We start from the raw sequence: 18,031 nt of genomic DNA, 5'->3' as shown, positions 1-18,031 counted from the left end.
GGGAGCAGGCACATTAATATAGCAGCAGGATTATGGTGTCTTAAAGAAATGTGTAGCCAACATTTACAGCCACAGGAGTCAGATGAAACATTCTGAAACATTTTTTATCATCCATCTGGATTTAAACCTTTAGAGCATTGCAAGAAAAAAAATTATACCTGAGTATTAGCTAAGTACATCGCATAGGAAGGCATACTTCTGATAATTCATATTTGACAGCAGATTTCAGTAAACATAAATGCATGTATTCATCTTCAATACCCTTTTGACCACTGTAATCTGTACATCCAACTTTTCAGCTTTTTGAAAAGTATTAAACGTAATATACATAGACAAGCAAGAGTAATATAATCACAACAGAGTAATGTGGATAAAGGGAATAAAATCACAAGCTATTGCCATAAGCTGTGTACTTGTAACTAATGTCTTTCGGCTTTTCCCGGTTAGGGGTCGCCACAGCGGAACTCCGGTCCACTAATGACTGGCAGTGGATTTTTACGGTGCCAAGGTGCCAGCCTGACGCCTAACCTTCAAGGAAGGCACACCCATTCATGCACACAACTACCTGCATGTCTTTAAACATTACTCGACCGTGGGGAGGACATGCAGACTCCACACAGAAGGCACTCCAGCCGAGTACCCAGCCTTATTTGCCTTTGTTAACTGCTGCCAGACATTGTGCAAATGCAGACATGGGAGAATAATGATATAAAAAGGAGAAAATGCATTAGCGGGGTGAGATGGAGGCAGGGACAGAGTAGCTTATGACAGAAGAAGGTTAATGGTAGGTCATAGCAATATGTAGCCAACGGGTACACATAAAACAGTGTACCAAAACAGTCAGAAATACATAACCACTGGATTAGCGCTATTGAAAGTAGTAGAAAATCTGTCTTTACTTGTGAACATTATTTCATCATGGCACAAAGGGATTTCTACAGCACAGTTTTTAAATAGCACAAATGAAGCACCATGACAACTTACTGAAGCAGAAAGGGTGAAGAGACAGAGGTAGAGACAGATGCAGACAGAAATGTAGGAACATCTGTATGGTGTGTTGCTCACTTATTAAATCATCATTCTGTCATGCTCTGTACAATAAGGTGTTTGTTACAGGGAGAAATAAGGCATAGGAGACTGCTACAAACATGAAGATATAGCAAGATAAGGTTGGCTTGATAAATTTCCCTGCTGGCACTGTAATGTTTTTGCAAACAACATCTTGCTGCACTATTCAAATGGTATGTTAATGAAGTCTAGTATATGGACAGAAATATAGAAGTTTGCAGTTAAATATATGAAAGTAATATGAAATGTCATGAATTAATACATTGGCCTATAGTTGTAATTGAACTCATGATACTATGCAAAAACAACACTCTATTATAAATCAAGCACGTAAACTCAGTAAGCCACATAGAAACACCTAGAACCTTTCATCCAGCAACCTAAGAACTGTTACATTAACTGTTTGACAGTACTACCTTTAGTTTGTCTTTACTTTGAATTCTCACTGTGCAATTGATTTAAGCAAACATGTGCAAAATTAACCAGACCACTGCAGATCAAACTGAAATCTTCAGCTTTTGTAATAAGAAATTAAACAGCTTTTACAGTCACTCAGCATTGCTGTACTATGCCAACGTTTGTGCATGTATCAAAGTCATAAAGTGAAGGTGTTTTAATGGGCCATTTCTGGCCATGTGTGTTTTGTGTGAATGTATTTTTTGACCAGAGGAAACATGTGAAAAAGGCACGGATAGGACAGTGGTGAAAATGGGGTTAGCCAGCAGAAGGTAGGACACAGGGGAAAGAATACAGAAATTTGCAGGATGATCATGGAACAGCACAATAGCTATCCACTTCTTCACAACATAAATGTATAGTTGTATGCACACACACACACACACACACACACACACACACCTCTCAATCACTTAGGGCAAAACATCTGGACAAAGGCACAAATAATGGGAGGACAAAGGCCCAAAAATAAGGACACTTTTTTAAATATTGCTCTTACAAACTTACAAATTTGCTAGAATAAAAGGATTTGCATTATCATGAATTTTCTGAAGGATATACAATCTGAAACTCAAATCTCTACCATTATTTTCTGACTTCAGTCCTCAGTGATTTGTACACACAATTTTGTGACTTTGGAGTCACCACACCAGTGATGGGTGACAATAACAGAATGATGTTGTATGGCCAACTGGACCAAATCAATTGTGTCAAGATGACACTTAGGCAAAATGGAGAGCTATGCATGGGAAGTATTTTTTTGACAGATGCCATTTTTTTTATTATTTTTGAGGGAGAGGAATGTTTGGAAAGGTGCTTAACAATGAAAGGGTCTGGTAGGTAGGGTGGATAAGGAAACATGTGCAGATGTACAGGACATACAAGCCAGATAGTAATGGTGAAGCAGACAAAAGCTTGGAGCACACTCATGTCCAGCTTGAAAACTGTGAGTCCTCACCCTCAGAACTGTCATCACTGTCTCCTGCAGCACCTCCCTGAGTCAGTGCCGGATGTGGCATCATCTTTGCAATCTGATGGAAGACCTTTTTAGCCTTGCTGATATGTGCATCAAAGCCTCTCTCCATGATATCCTCCACCAATCCTATCAGCTCCTGCCAGGTGATAACATCAACACCTCCACTGGTACTGCACCTGCAGCCAGGGTAGATCTACCTGACACAGCTGGATCAGGTATGGCACTGACTGTAATGGCAACACTGACAGATTTTGAGCCTGAAGTGCTGAGTGCCTGTACTGCCAGCTGTGGAGGTACAGCAGGCTGAGCCACAGTGATTGGTCTGCATCTTTGTGCTGTTGACCATTTATTTTTCAGCCTTTATTTCCCTATGATAGATAGGATATATGCATTTAAATGTAATAATTGCAATTACCATAACTGAATTATTCCTGACATATTATTGATGTTAATATTTTATAAATGTTTATTCAATATTAAAAAGTAATTGTGTCTTCTGACTACTGAAGCCACATACATTTAATCTGTTCTTGTCACTGCCCAATGCAAGCAATAAGAGTTACTGGAAGGTGTGCATGTTTGAGATCAAGGTTGAGGTATGCCTGCTCAAGATGTCATTGATTTGGGGATTGAAAAGAACTTTCTGGCTTGAATTTGGACCTGACTCATATTTGCCTCATGCACCACAGAGCCGGGTTAATCTCTCCTGATGCATCTCATGGTTGCAGCTATGTCCTCTGCAGTGGTATAGGACAAAAAGAAAAGAAATATAAATGACAGCATAATGAGTAGCTAAATTTGCTGGTTAGATCATTAATGCCATATCACAGACAGGTTATGGGTCAGTTTACTTACACAACTAAGGGGTGCTCCCAGTCCTAATTTCAGCCTCCTATTGGCTTAGAACTTCCTGCTTGTGCTCTTAAGGTCACTATAGTGGTAACAATCTTCTTCCCAGTGTGTGAAATGCCAGTTGCACAGGAGACAACCTTGGCCAAGCTATTCCAGTCCTCAGCCTTATACTGAGACTTGTTATAATCCCCATTAGCAACCTACAGCTGTAGCACATCATGAGGAGTGCCACAAAAATCCTGGACTCCTCAAAACCCCTCCTTTGTGCTCTAAATGTAGCACCATTCACTCCCTCAGTATCCATGGCTGCAGAAGTCAGCCTAACAATATATGTCTGAAATGGCACCCAATTCAAATCAGACATGTAACAGGTTGTGTGCAAGGACAAAAAGCCTTGCAACTGCATTTGCACAATTGCAAGCATATGGATTCCTTGGCAGACACATTGGCAGTACTTATATCAAATAGAACTAAAGGTGTGAAATATGGCAGTGAGATTTGCCATGTGTGATGCTCAACCTATTGGCACATGTTGCAATTTTCAACAATGAAATGCTTAATGACATGGCTTATAATTCTTGGTGTTTGGAAGGATAAATAGGATGAATTGTGACATATTTTGATGCTGGGACTTGCACATTGTTGAAGGTGTATTTTAACATCTGCAAATCGAGCCCATGGGATAAAGAATGCAAGAACCAAAACTTAGCATATTAATTTTCATTGCCACAGAAGAACTTCCTTTTAAGCATAGTAATTAGAAATGTACTAATTTCAGAATTAATTGAGATATACTTCAGAGAGGCCTGCATGTGTGTGATTTTAAGTAGTCCTACAAATGTATTCCTATGTAAAAGGTAGTACTTCTGTTTGTAAATTCATTTAAGATGGATGAAGTTGCCAAGTAATACAGGCTAACGTACGTTACATACATACTTCACAAGACATACTGTCCCAAACACAGTTAGGATATGTGACAAGTGATGGTGATTATAACAAAACTATTGCACCCATCATACATATACAAGTTAATTTTAAATAAATATCATCATTGTCATGTTTAACAAATTGTACATAAATTATCTTGAGGTTGTATATGAAGCATTGATGATATATGCTAAATAGAAAATTTAGTTTTGCAAGCATTACTGATACTTTGCTTGCAATAAATGCTTATCATTCTCATTTGTCTTTAGTGTTACATTCCTAATGAAAATGTTGTGAGAAATGGGATTCTGACACCCTTTGCAAAAGTATATTTTAGCTGGATTTGTACTATTAATCACCAGTGCTTTTATTTAATCTCACTGTACTTACACCTTGTGCCACAAAGATAGGCAAGCAATGGGGATTTGAACAGCAATTGCAGAAGAGTGTACTATAACTTCATACTAAGGTCATGTATTTTTATATGTGTCGCCCAACAAATGTGTCAAGGTTGTGAAATCTACCAGGCTACTTCCCACACTAGTGGAGATGGCACTATAATAGTTTCCTCTATTTCTACTTGTACATTGTGAATTTGTATTGTTAATGCTATGATGTATTACACAGCTATAGAACTCTTATAATTGTTATTTTATGAATTTTATGGGGGGGGTCTGTCTTAACTTGTGTGTAGTCTTAGGGAGTATTTCCTTTTCAATTGAAGTGTGCATGGCAGATGCATATATTCATACATAATTCAGTTCACAGCCATTCTGTCTGTGCATTATAAATTTAATTTTGTGCCTGTTTTCTTTTTTCACCTCATATGTGGATATGGTGCCCAAGTCATCTGTACCCCACAACCTGCCAATCACTGATGCAGAAAATGAGGTTATTATCCAGCCCTTCTGTTGTGATGGAGCTTTTCTCTTAGGAAGAGGTACAGGTGGCAAATTTTCCTGAGGCAGGATATGGCAGCAGGAGGTCAATGACATCAATGCTATTGGACGGCATGGGAGTAGTTACTCCCAGACAGGACACAGGGCAAGTGATATGATCACTTCTGCCCACCATAAGGTAGCTACAGTTGCCTATAAACAAGTGGCTATGGGGGTGGTCCTGCTACTGAATCACCACTTACTGAAACATAGGTGTGCTTGTGCCTTGGCCCAGCAATCAAGGAGCCTCAATCCTCACCACTAACACCAGAGAGGGTGTCTCATATATGAGGAAAGGATGACAAATACACACAGTAAAGTGCAATTTCCCTTAAGAGCACACAGAGATCACAGTCAGTCTGGGGCTGGTCGCTCCATTGCTCCTCAGGTCCCCAGTAAGTCTCCCTACTGGCACAGCTATAGGGTCCAGATCTCAGCCTAGCTGGGCAAGCTAAAATCTCCAGCACCCTCTCTGTGCAACCAGTGGTTCGTGTACCAGGCCAAGTAACTGACACACACACACTTTCAGATAAGAGTTTACACAACCACACAGACACTTCTGGGGAAGACTGGCACAGGTTCTCCAGCTGTGCCCCTTTTACCCAGACTGTATGGTAGTACCCTGCCACCACCCAGCTAATAATTATCAGCTGCTCAAAGGCCCTTAAAAGGGTGTCCAGTTATTACTGTACAATATTATTATCCAATTGGTAGTATGACAAAACAGTCTCAAGGCTTATTAGAGTGACCTGGTACAGGATTCTTATATACATGCAATGTACTCTAGAGCTTAACTTATCTCTACACAAAACAGCCACAGTTAAAAGGTGTTTTAAAATATTTAATAATAAATAATTAAAACCACAAGACAATACTTTCTGCTACACAGTGCTAGTCAAAAGAGTTCAGAGATGACACAGGAATACTTAAAATAAATCAGTAGTACAGTTCTGACATCACAGAAAAACAATTAGTCTAATCTTTATAGTACTAGCTATTTCTGCAAGATAACACACTTCTAAGATAACTTACATAAGACAACAGGCAGAGTGCTGATGAGTTGGATATCAAGACAAAAATGTTTAATAATCTCTGGTTCTCACTGTTTAAATTGAAATTGCAGTTCTGCTAAAACATTACATCATCTTTTTACACTTCCTGGCATTCCCAGGCTGACAGAAATTGCATTTACATTCTTTTACACTTAGAGCAATAAAGGACATTCCATATGTAAATTCTGGTCATTAACATTAGCCTTAAAACAATAGGCAGGAAGCCTTCATCTAGCCTGACTGCAGCCGACTTTAGATCAAAAGGGTCACAACATGCTTTTACTGAGTCAGTAGAGACCACTGTTGCCACATTTTTGTAACAGCATTTTTTTTCATTTAAGACAACAAGCCTGTGATTCACATTCATATTTACAAATGATAGAATTATGTATAAAATTCTCTCTGGCTAGGCTGGCAGCCTTCACCCATCTCTACCATTCTTCACACCCCCCCCCCCCCGGAGAACTCAAGCTAGTTTTTCAAGTGACCCTTGAGAAACGCCGCTTGAGAGGGTTAGGTCTATCTGAGTATACCTACTCCATTCCCTGTCTTGAGAGCCCATCTGCATTGGCATTGCTACTCCCACTGCATTGCTCCACTGACATATCATATGCTTGCAACCCCAGGCTCCATCTTAGCAACTTGGCATTTTGCTGACTGGCTCTGTTTAACCATGTCAGAGGGTTGTGATCTGTCATTACAGTGAATTTTCTTCCACACAGATAAGGCTGACATTTCTGCAATGCCCACACTATGGCTAGACATTCCTTTTCTACAGCTGCATAGCATTCCTCCCTGGGCTGGATCCTATGACTGAGATAAACCACTGGGTGCTCTTCTCCCTCTGAAGAAATCTGGCTAAGTACAGCCCCACCCCATGGTTTGAAGCATTCACCTGCACAACAAAATCTTTGCTGTAATCTGGACTGGCTAACACAGGGGGTCCTCCCAAAGCTTCTTTAAGCTTCTGGAATGCCTCCTCACATGCTGGGGTCCACACTACCTTATCTGGCCTGTTCTTCCTCGTCAGGTCTGTGAGGGGAGTAGTTTTGGTACTATAACTGGGGATGAACTTTCTGTAGTACCCTGCTGTCCCTAAAAATGCCCTCACCTGCTTTTTAGTAACAGGTGCAGGCCATGCCTGAATAGCTTCCACTTTAGCAGGTTCTGGCCTTATCTTACCACTCCCACTCTATGTCCTAGGTAGGAGATCTCCGCCATACCCACCTAACATTTACTCGACTTAATGGTCAACCATGCCCTCTGTAGTCTGTCCAGCACCTCCCTGACATGCTGAAGGTGTTCTGGCCAGGAATGGCTGTAGATGGCAATATCATCTAAGTAAGCAAGGGCAAACACTCCTGCTCCTACTAGGATATTATCTAGCAGCCTCTGGAAAGTCATTGGGGCATTCTTTATCCCAAAGGGCATATTTGTGAACTCATACAAGCCAAAAGGAGTCACAAAGGCTGACTTCTCTCTAGCACTGGGAGTCAAGGGCACCTGCCAGTAACCCTTGGTAAGATCAATGGTGATACTTAGCCCCACCCAGCTGCTCTAGGGTCTCCTCTATCCTAGGCATGGGGTAAGCATCTGACTCTGTGTGACTATTTAATTTCCTGTAGTCCACACAGAACCTTGTGCTGCCATCCTTCTTTGGTACCAGCACCACTGGGGAGGCCCAGGGAGTGTTGGACTCTTGAATCACCTCTAGTTCCAACATCTCCTGTACCTCCTCCCTTAGGGTCTGCCTGACTCTTTCAGGTTCCCTATAAGGGGCCTGCCTAATAGGCCTTTGGGGTCCTGTATCCATCTGGTGCTGCACTGGGTGGGTGCACCCTGGTTTCCAAAGTGAACATGTCCCCAAATTCCTGCAACAATGCTCAGATTTCTCAAACCTGAGTAGGAGATAGCTGCTGGGACATTGCTACCCCTTCCACTGAGGTGTCAGCCTGAGTCTTACTGAGGAGATCAGTCCCCAGATCTCCGTCAGACTCCTCCTACAATCCACTGCAAATGCTCAGCACAAGGGCCTCCCTTTCATGGTAAGGTTTCATCATGTTAACATGGTACAATTTGTGCCCCTGCTGTCTGCCTAGCAGTTCCACCATGTAGTTAACATCACTTACCTTTCTTACCACCTTGTAGGGTCCCTCCCAAGCTGCTTGTAACTTGTTGCGTCTGACAGGAATGAGAACGATTACCTCCTGCCCCACAGCATTCTCTCTAGCTCGAACATTCCTGTCATACCACACCTTTTTCTGTTGTTGGGGTTCTGCCAGGTTCTCTTGGGCCAAGCCCATGAGTTCCCTGAGCCTTGTCCTGAGGTTTAGGATGTATGCCACAAAAGACTCCTTGTGAGATTCACACTCACCTTCCCACTCATCTTGAATTAAATCTAGAGGTCCCCTCACCCTATGCCCGTACAGCAACTCAAAGGGTGAGAAATCTGCTGATTCCTGGAGAACTTCTCTGTAAGCAAATAACAGATGGGGAAAATATTTGCCCACTCCCTCTTAAACTGATCTGCAAATGCCAGTAGCATGGACTTGATTGTAGAGTTTAACCTCTCAACAAGACCATTAGTCTGGGGATGGTAGAGGATGGTCTTCATGTGCTTCACCCCACAGGACTTCCACAGACAAGGCAGCAGGTCTGACATAAAACTGGCACCTCTGTCAGTCAGTATTTCTTTTGAGAAACCTACCCTGCTGAAAATCTCTAACAAAGCATTTGCCACCTTCTCTGCCAAAATGGAGGACAAAGCCACTGCCTCAGGGTATCGTGTATCATAATCCACTACCACTAGGATATACTTTTTCCCTGTGGAACTTAGGGTACTCAGGGGACCCACAATATATATAGCTATGCACTGAAATGGCTCCTCAATCACAGGCAAAGGCAACAAAGGAGCTCTCACCTTGTCTCCTGCCTTGCCTACCTTTTGGCACTGCTCAGAGGTCCTGCAGTACCCTGTTACATCTCTGGAAATTCCAGGCCAATAGAAGTTCTGCATAATATGCCTCTTTGTACGTTTTATGCCCATATGACCTGCAAAGGGAATATCATGGGCTATGGCTAGAAGCACCAGATGGTAGGCTCTAGGCACTACCAAATGCTGTACTCTCTCACCTTCTAGCCCTCCCTCAGGGGTCCACTCTCTGTATAGTAACCCTTTGTCCCAGTATACAGATTCAACCTTCCCTTGAGGATCAGATGCCTCCCTAGCTACCTGCCTCAGGCCTTGCAATGTAGGGTCTGAGAGCTGAGCCTGTCTCACCTCTCTCCTTGTAACCCTTCCCAGCTCCCCTTCCACAGGAGATCTGGCATCCTCTGACAGTGGTGTCGCACTGTCAGCCTGAGTACTACTACTCACCTCTACCTCTGCAGTCACTCTGTCCAAGGGACCATCAGTACCCACACACAGCTGTGGCTCACCTTCAATCTCACTGCTACAGTGTAGCTCACTCCCTGAAGTAACCACCTCAGCAGTCTGGGCTGCAAATATGCAGTCTGTCTGGGTCTCCCCAGGCTACCAGACCCACATGCTTGTCTCCAAGCCTGACTGTGTGTAACTGCATAAGCACATGGTACTGCCTCATCCAAATCCTTCCCTCTCAGGACATCTGCAGGATGGTAGTTCAGTACCCCTGTTGTCTCAAGACAACCTACTATTGGCATTTTGTCTTTCTTACTTACTGGCTTCCTCACCTTTGGTTCCCCACCTTGCCTCTGTGGACACCTGTATGCCACATGGCCCCACTGGTTGCATTCAAAACATTTAACCCTAACTCCTGGACATGTACCTGGACTAGTGGCTTCCCCTGGTACTGACAGATTCTGTTGGGGCAGTCTGTGCTACCCACCATGGGTTCCTTTATACCCATGAGCAGTACTGGGGGTCCCATTCCTGTGCAGGGCTGCCCTGCATGCCAGGTATAGGTCTCCCTTCTTCCCCAACACATTTGAAGTAGGACATTGTCTATCAGCTAACCAGATCCTCATGTCCTCAGGCAAAGTGCTAAGGCCTTGTTCCCTCACCAAAAGGTCTGCCATCCCTTCAAAAGTGGTGACCTGACATCCACTCACCCACATATGGAAATAGGTGCTCAGTTCAGCAACATATTCACACACACATTTGTCTGCCTTGCTTCTATGCTCATGAAACTTTTTCCTATATGTTTCAGGTGTTAGCTTAAAAAGTTCTAAAAGACATTTCTTAACAGCAGTATAATCAAAACATGCAATGTCAGACATTTTAGCTAATGCAGTTACAGCTTTACCATGGAGTAAGGGGGTCAGGAACTGTACCCAGAGCCCTTGGTCAACTTCATACTGTTTACATACCTTCTCAAACATATGAATGAAACTATCAAAATGATCCCCCACTTTAAACTGCGGAAAAACATTACTGACCTTTTGTGCTTCTGGGGTCCAGTTACTCCCTTCCCCATTACCTCCATGACTCTGACGAAGAGTCAGCATTTCCTTCTCATGCTGCCTCTGCATTTCTTGTTCCTCAGCTTGTAGATATAACTGCTTCTCATTCTTCTCAGCCTGCAAACATTGCAGTCTCTCATTTGCTTCTAATTCCACATGCCTGGCCTCCAACTCAAGTCTCTTTAGCTCCAGCTGGATTTTTAAGTCCACTGCAGAAAGGCTGAGCTGTCCATTCTCTGAGGGAATTATATCCCCACTGCCAGTCTGATTGTCCTCCTGGTTGCTCTTTTCTGATACAGCTGTAACCAAGGATGCAATCAGATCTCCCTTAGTCAGGTTTCCATGTACCAGTCCCCTAGCCTGGCACATCTCTGCCAGCTGGCTCCTAGTCAGCTTTTCATACCCCTCTGCTGACATCCTGCCTGCTCACCTTGACTAACTAAGCTAACAAAAGAAATACAACAATTGTGATCTGAACTCTGAGTATTCACTGTGTGGCTGTTTTAGAGTACAAAACACCTTCAAAGCTCACTGTACACAAGCTACAGGATTCACTCTACCCACACCACTACAAGCCAGTTAGTATTTGCCAACTAATTAATATGTTTTGTGGATATCCCACTGCTGCCAAACACAAATGTGAGGATATCCCAACCACCACCACCAATTAATATGTGAGGTGGATATCCCAACCACTGCCACCAATTAATATGTGACACCCGTGCCCTGGCCCAGCAATCAAGGAGCCTCACTCCTTACCACTAACACCAGAGAGGGTGTCTCATATATGAGGAAAGGATAACAAATACACACAGTAAAGTGCAATTTCCCTTAGGAGCACACAGAGATCACAGTCAGTCCGGGGCTAGTTTCTCCCTTGCTCCCCAAGTCCCCAAATAAGAGTCCCCACTGGCACAGCTATAGGTTTCAGATCTCAGCCTAGCTGGGCAAGCTGAAATCTCCAGCACCCTCTCTGTCCAACCAGTGCTTCATGTCCTTGCCCAAGTAGCTGACACACACACACTTTGAGATAAGAGTTTACACAACCACACAGACACTTCTGGGGAAGACTGGCACAGGTTTTCCAGCTGTGCCCCTTTTACCAGACTATACGGTAGTACCTTACCACCACCCAGCTAATAATTATCAGCTACTCAAAGGCCCTTAAAAGGGTGTCCGATTATTACTGTGCAATATTATTATCCATTTGGTAGTATGACTAAACCGTCTCAAGGTTTATTAGAGTGACCTGGTACAGGAACCTTATATACATGCAATGTACTCTTGAGCTTAACTTACCTCTACACAAAACAGCCACAGTTAAAAGGTTTTAAAATATTTAATAATAAATAATTAAAACCACAAGACAATACTTTCTACTCCACAGTGCTAGTCAAAAGAGTTCTGAAATCACACAGAAATACTTAAACCAGTAGTACAGTTCTGACATCACATAAAAACACTTAGTCTAATCTTTATAGTCCTAGCTATTTATACAAGAAAACACACTTCCAAGATAACTTACATAAGACAACAGGCAGAGTGCTGATGAGTTGGATATCAAGACAAAAATGCTTAATAATCTCTGGTTCTAACTGTTTAAATTGAAACTGCAGTTCTGCTAAAACATTACATCATCTTTTTATACTTTCTGGAGTTCCCAGGCTGACAGAAACTGCATTTACATTCTTTTACACTTAGAGCAATAAAGGATATTTATTCCACATGTAAATTATGGTCATTAACTTTAGCCTTAAAACAATAGGCAGAAAGCCTTCATCTAGCCAGACTGGAGCCGACTTTAGATCAAAAGGGTCGCAACATTCTTTTACTGGGTCAGTAGAGAGCACTGTTGCCACATTTTTGTAACAGCATTTTTTTTTTTCATTTAAGACAACAAGCGTGTGATTCACATTCATATTTACAAATGATAGAATCATGTATAAAATTCTATCTGGCTAGGCCAGCAGCCTCCACCCATCTCTACCAATCTTCACGGGGGGGGGGTCTATCTTAGCTTGTGTGTAGTCTTAGGGAGTATTTCCTTTTCAATTGAAGTGTGCATGACAGATGCATATATTCATACATAATTCAGTTCACAGCCATTCTGTCTGTGCATTATAAATTTAATTGTGTGCCTGTTTTATTTTTTCACCTCGTATGTGGATATGGTTCCCAAGTCATCTGTACACCACAACCTGCCATTCACTGATGCAGAAAATGAGGTTATTATCCAGCCCTTCTGTTGTGATGGAGCTTTTCTCTTAGGGCGAGGTACAGGTGGCAAATCTGCCTGAGGCAGGATATGGCAGCAGGAGGTCAATGACATTAATGCTACTGGAGGGCATGGGAGAAGTTACTCCCAGACAGGACGCAGGGCAAGTGATATGGTCACTTCTGCCCACCATAAGGTAGCTACAGTTTCCTATAAACAAGTGGCTATGGGGGTGGTCCTGCTATTGAATCACCACTTACTGAAACATAGGTGTGCTTCTCCCTCACCTGAGATCCAGATAGCTTGGCAGAGGGTTCACACAGAATTCTTGATGTTGATGTCAGTGGTGATGTGGATGACAAACCCAGAATGTCTTAAGCAGAACTTCCAGGTATGCAAAATAAAAAATAATGTAATTGTCATTCTATATATCTTTATATGAATATATCTTATATGTCTGATATATATAGAACCAGAGATAAGTGCATATTAGATGACTCAGTACAAGAGAGATAGAGGAGGATGGTTAGTGGGGATTAAACTGGTCAGTAGATTTTTGTATGAAATGATTCTTAATCTGCAAAAGTAAAAGGGGTTGATCTCTTTTTCTTGTTTCATTTGCATTATGATTCTTATCAGCCTTCTTTCCTCTCCCTTCCTTAAATACAGGGACATCTGTACAGTGCAGTGGTAGTATTGTCCTCTTACAGCGAGAGGTTCTCTGATTCAATCCTCAGCTGGGGTGTGTTGTGTGTGGAGTCTGCATGTCCTCCCTGCATTTGTGTGGGTTTTCTGTGGGCACTCCAGTTTATTCCCACATTACAAAGACATGTGTCTGGAGTGTTTCTATCCAGGCCTCTGCTGAAAATTGGCTTTGTTTCAATTTAGACTTTCCTGGTAAACAAATGTTAAATAAATACATTTGTATTACAGTCTGCAAGACCACATACATATGGTAAGCACACTTTTTTGTTATTGGTGTACAGATAAGGTAGATTTAAGTCTAACAAACTAATATTTGTCTTGTTTTAGCATCTGTTATAGTTTAACATATCTTTCTTATAACAACCTTTTTGGTTATTTTCATTCCCTATTTCTCTTTTTGTTTGTTTATTGCTTATCATAAGTGATCCTGACAGTGGTACTGTGGAACTCCTACCACCTGATGTTAGAGTTTCGGTAGTCTCTGATGATGATGGTGGCAATGAAGAGTCATAGTCTGGGGGGTGCAGAAGATCAGTCTGACATTGAGGTTGTGATTCCTACATCCCCTGCCCATATGTTGGACACAGTTAGTAAGTCAGAAGTTGTGAACATATTATGAATAATTGGATTTATTCAGAATGTTGGGAAGGCACTACACATGTTATACTCCACACAACAGTAAGCACTACAAGTTGAATGCTTCTTTGACAAGGAAGATTTTTCCATGAAGTATGACACACACTGTTCCAGAATTGAACCACAGTCTATCTGTGTAGATATGCTATAGAAGTCATTACTCAATGAAGGTGCCACAGGAGCACTCACAGCATGACATTCCCCAAATAAACATTTCACTGCCATGCAATCACAACCTGTGATGATATGTCATTGTCCAATATAAAAATGGATAACAATACATACATTCATTGCTGATTATATAATGGCAGTACTCATATAATGTTGCTCCATACAGGAATTGAACAGTAGGTTACACGACTCTACTGAATAATGACATGTGGATGAACCACAGGCACCAAGTGGAAGTATTAACACTGTTATGATGCTTGACCTGTGCTATGCTAGATTATTGCATCAGATGTATGTGGGGAAAACAATATCTAAGATAAAACTGATGGTGGAGGCCTCTCCCACTGTAAATGGACACATTATAAGTGTGGTAGATGCCGTCCATGTATTACAGTATAAGGCCCAACAATGATAACAGGCATTGAATATGGATGCTAAACACCCGAGTATTTGACAACAGAGAACACATGATATTGTGCATGTTGAATGCACAACCACAGCAGTGTCACTGCAATTGTGAGATATGTTCTTATGTGAAGGCATTGCATCATGTTATTGCTGTAAGGGTATGTGTGCCTGTAATACCTGTACTAAGTCAACAACAGACAGCATGTCGTCTCATTTCCTCCTACCAGATGACAACACTTCTTGCATATGTTATGTGAGGAAAATGTAATCACATGCCATCATTACTCTGAATAAAAGCATTATGTGAGAAATTATAATAGCTTTTTGTAAGAGGAATCAGCATCTATACATGTAGAAAGTAAATGTGCTTGACAACAGTTTTAGTCACATATACAGTCACAGAAAGACTGACACAACATAGTCTGAGCAGTAAGGGCTGGATTTGAACTATCTAAGATTACAAGCTAAAGCTCAGTGCTTGAATTGCAAGTGTCACATGACATGCTGAGATACAACTAAGACAGTGCACAGTTAAAAGGATAACATCACCACTGTTTAGTAGCTGGATGTTTATGCTAAAAAGTGTTCAAAGTGCACAGTAACACTGTACAACTACACATCATGTACGTGTTTGAAGGATAGTATACAGAGTATAAAAGTAAAACACACTCACAGCTGGCCTCACACATCCAACATATGTAGTTAATAAACAAAGCATTGTATCACAGTTATGCAATACAGGAGAATTTGCACTCCATATATGGGATACTGCAGTTATGTTAGCATTATGCAATCACTGTGTTGCCAAAAAAGTTATTTTGCCTGTAGATGCTAAGATTTCCTAATGTCACAGAGTGTCTCTGTAAATCTATCTCATAATTAGGCATATACATAAAGGTGGTTGCGAGGTGACCAACACAATATGAAAGTAATCATAGTCACTTTATCTAAGCAGTGATGGACTCAAGCCATCTAGCCATCCACTTACACTATCTATACATCCCATTATCAGCAGCCAGCACCACAAGAGAATACTGAGTACAAGTGAGGCTCACAGCATCTATGAAGGGATGACATCATCAATGCATTGCCAAGGAGCTGTATCTGGTAAAAGTAGTTTGACATCCATCTGGTGTTGTAAAAGTTGTCCCTGCAAATGTATGTAAAACAATCCTGAAATCATTTGTAGTCAAACATTTAGAAATTAAGGACTGCTGTATTCCAACATCCTACCTATCAATTTACAAATTCTAGAGAAATAATGTAAAATATGCAAGCACCACAGAAGAGGTCTGACATTTAAATAGTGACAGTTTACTTGCAAAACACTGACCTCAGCAGTGTTTTGAACCAGTACATCCAGGCAACAACATTTTGTAATTGTGTGTTCTTATTGCTACCCCACAAAACTCCCATAATTTGAAAAATGTAAACATTCTCCTCTCACCTCACTTAAATGTTTGCATCACTTTGACACTCTTCTTGGAAGCATTAATGTATACACTTGTGGACAGAGAATGGCCTAAAAAAGCCACATTTTCTTTAAATAATGTCTAGAAGATTGTAGTCAGTAGAGTAAAATCAGTATGCATAGCTACACTCTTTTTTTCAAATATAATTTTTATTATTTTCTCTTGTGTTGCAAAGAAGTTATGGATGTGAAAGGCGGGCTTACGGGATGGTGGAGTCACCCAGCACTTTAAACTATCCAAAGTTAAAGTTGATTGACTATATTCTCACCTAACTGTAACCTCCCCACAACACACAAGTTCCCTATATTGAGCAATGAACCTCCTACCTATCCAATTACACAAAGCGGAAAACACTGTATTAGTTACAAGCACCACAGGAGAATTCTGACTCTAAAAAGGGAGAGATTGCACTTTTGTCACAATTACCTCATCAATGTATTTCATTGAGGATAGTTCTGTAAAAATTGGAATAAGGAAACTCTGTGAAGAGTTAAATGCATTCTTTTCAGGGGAAGTGGCTACAGCAACAAGCAGTATACACCCCAACCAATTTCCCATGTTGGTATCAAACCACCTACCACTCTAATTATAATTATAACTATAATTATACAATGTAGAAAATACTGTATTACTTGCAAGTGCCACAGGAGAAATCTGACCCTTAAGTGGAGAGAGTGCAGTTTTGTCAGGATGACCTCATCACTGTGTTTCAGACAAGATATTTCTGTAAAAAATTGGGACAAGAGAGCTGTGAGAACATTTAAATGTATTCTTCTCAGGGGAAGTAGCTACAGCACCAAGTGCTGCACACAGTCTCTCTCTCTCTCTCTCTCTCTCTCTCTCTCTCACACACACACACACACACACACACACACACACACACACACACACACACATTACATGTTGGACAGTGCACCTTCTACATATCTAGTTACACAATCTAGAGAGCACAGTATTAGTTGCAAGCACCACAGGAAAAGTCTGACATTTAAAGGGAGAAAGTACACTTTTGTCAGGATTACCTCATCGATGTGTTTCATAGATGATGTTTCCATAAAAATGGGGATAAGGGAGTTGTAAGAACAGTTAAATGCATTTTTCACGTGGAAAGTTGATACAGGACCAAGTGTTGCACATAGTCCCTTACACATACAAATATTTCATACTGGGCATCAAATCTCCTACCTATGTAGTTAGGCAATCTAGAAAGCACAGTATTAGTCACAAGCACCACAGAAGAAGACTGACATTAGAAATCTGAAATAGGACGTTTGAATATTTGTAAATTCCACTATTTGGAAGAGATAGCACTGTGCATCACAGGTTGTGCAACAAATGCATATGTGTACACAGGACAATGTAACATCACTATGATTGCCACATGTAATGACATGCTTCTGTACTGAAATGTAGATACTGCTGTTAATGCACATTGTGTTACTGTGAGGACATTGACATGTACCACATTATGGGATGACATACACATTGACTGTTGTACACCATTGGATTATCAAGAAAACATTCCTGTGACTTCATGTCGGGATGACTGCACACTTGTATTGTCTCATACTTGCACCATGTGCATTGGCAAAACAAACATGCAAGTCATACATAGGACAGTGCACTGCAGAATAACAGTGTTGGATTATGTAAGAATAGGTTAACCAAGCTTGTAACACAGTTGCAAGTTAAACACTGTAGAGCAGATATACTTT

The 18,031-nt window shown here is 41.3% G+C and overlaps 1 protein-coding gene across 1 annotated transcript in view; it reads right to left on the bottom strand.

Annotated features, from left to right (window-relative positions):
* Nucleotides 1-18,031, bottom strand: part of LOC122808441 (scavenger receptor cysteine-rich type 1 protein M130-like) — a gene marked incomplete in the record, with an annotated part of 758,816 nt that overhangs the window by 160,329 nt on the left and 580,456 nt on the right.

This window comes from Protopterus annectens, chromosome 8.part0 (assembly GCF_019279795.1).
Source record: "Protopterus annectens isolate FY-2018-M chromosome 8.part0, PAN1.0, whole genome shotgun sequence".
In the NCBI taxonomy this organism is placed as follows: Eukaryota; Metazoa; Chordata; order Ceratodontiformes; family Protopteridae; genus Protopterus; species Protopterus annectens.
Note: the sequence above shows the minus strand (reverse complement) of the source record. Positions and strands in the feature narration are given on the sequence as shown.